General features: G+C 44.3%; 1 pseudogene; it reads left to right on the forward strand.

Annotated features, from left to right (window-relative positions):
* The first annotated feature begins 242 nt into the window (after nucleotides 1-242).
* LOC136157204 (craniofacial development protein 2-like) lies at nucleotides 243-1,502 on the forward strand (annotated as a pseudogene).
* The last annotated feature ends 551 nt before the right edge of the window (nucleotides 1,503-2,053 follow it).

Below are 2,053 nucleotides of genomic sequence, written 5' to 3' on the forward strand. Positions count from 1 at the left end.
AAGTGTCCAGGGGTCTCTGGCAGAGGCATGGGTCAGTGGTGGCCTGCTGCAGGGCTGGGGGCACTGAGCGTACCAGGGCATGCATGGGACCTTGTGAAGGAGGTCGCCACTGCCTTCATTACCTCCACCATAGTTTGGCCCCAGGTAAACAACAGGGGCCAAATTGATTTAGGGATGCCTCACATGTCACTCTTTTTCTTTTTTTTTGAAGACTAGCAGGCTACCCAGAACATGTTCTTCTCATGGTAAAATGCAGGAGGCGCTTTGCTGGAGCAGCCGTGAAGAGATACCCCACGTCCAAGGTAAGAGAAACCCAAGTGGGACGGTAGGTGTTGTGAGAGGGCATCAGAGGACAGACACGCTGAAACCACAATCACAGAAAACTAGCCAATCTGATCACAGGACCACAGCCTTGTCTAACTCAATGAAACTAAGCCATGCCGTGTGGGGCCACCCAAGACAGCCAGGTCATGGTGGAGAGGTCTGACAGAATGTGGTCCACTGGAGAAGGGAACAGCAAACCACTTCAGCATTCTTGCCTTGAGAACTCCATGACATTATGAGCAGGCAAAATGATAGGATACTGAAAGAGGAACTCCCCAGATTGGTAGGTGCCCAATATGCTACTGGAGATCAGTGGAGAAATAACTCCAGAAAGAATGAAGGGATGGAGCCAAAGCAAAAACAAAACCCAGTTGTGGATGTGACTGGTGATAGAAGCAAGGTTCGATGCTGTAAAGAGCAATATTGCATAGGAACCTGGAATGTCAGGTCTATGAATCAAGGCAAATTGTAAGTGGTCAAACAGGAGATGGCAAGAGTGAATGTCGACATTCTAGGAATCAGGGAACTAAAATGGACTGGAATGAGTGAACTTAACTCAGATGACCATTATATCTACTACTCTGGGCAGGAATCCCTTAGAAGAAATGGAGTAGCCCTCATGGTCAACAAAAGGGTCCGAAATACAGTATTTGGATGCAATCTCAAAAACGACAGAATGATCTGTTTGTTTCCAAGGCAAACCATTCAATATCACAGTAATCCAAGCCTATGCCCCAACCAGTAATGCTGAAGAAGCTGAAGTTGAACAGTTCTATGAAGACCTACAAGACCTTTTAGAACTAACACCCAAAAAAGATGTCCTTTTCATTATAGGGGACTGGAATGCAAAAGTAGGAAGTCAAGAAACACCTGGAGTAACAGGCAAATTTGGCCTTGGGGTACAGAATGGAGCAGGGCAAAGGCTAATAGAGTTTTGCCAAGAGAACGCACTGGTCATAGCAAACACCCTCTTCCAACAACACAAGAGAAGACTCTACACATGGACATCACCAGATGGTCAACACCAAAATCAGATTGATTACATTCTTCACAGCCAAAGATGGAGAAGCTCTATACAGTCAGCAAAAACAAGACCGGGAGCTGACTATGGCTCAGATCATGAAATCCTTATTGCCAAATTCAGACTTAAATTGAAGAAAGTAGGGAAAACCATTAGACCATTCAGGTATGACCTAAATAAAATCCCTTATGATTATACAGTGGAAGTGAGAAATAGATTTAAGGGGCTAGATCTGATAGACAGAGTGCCTGATGAACTATGTACAGGACACAGGGATCGACACCATCCCCAAGAAAAAGAAGGGCAAAAAAGCAAAATGGCTATCTGCAGAGGCCTTAAAGATAGCTGTGAAAAGAAGAGAAGCTAAAAGCAAAGGAGAAAAGGAAAGATATACCCATTTGGATGCAGAGTTCCAAAGAATAGCAAGGAGAGATAAGAAAGCCTTCCTCAGCGATCAATGCAAAGAAATAGAGGAAAACAACAGAGTGGGAAAGACTAGAGATCTCTTCAAGAAAATTAGCGATACCAAGGGAACATTTCATGCAAAGATGGGTTTGATAAAGGACAGAAATGGTATGGACCTATCAGAAGCAGAAGATATTAAGAAGAGGTGGCAAGAATACACAGAAGAACTGTACAAAAAAGATCTTCACAACCCAGATAATCACGATGGTGTGATCACTCACCTAGAGCCAGACACCCTGGAAT

The sequence above is a fragment of the Muntiacus reevesi genome, chromosome 2 (assembly GCF_963930625.1).
Source record: "Muntiacus reevesi chromosome 2, mMunRee1.1, whole genome shotgun sequence".
Lineage (NCBI taxonomy): Eukaryota > Metazoa > Chordata > Mammalia > Artiodactyla > Cervidae > Muntiacus > Muntiacus reevesi.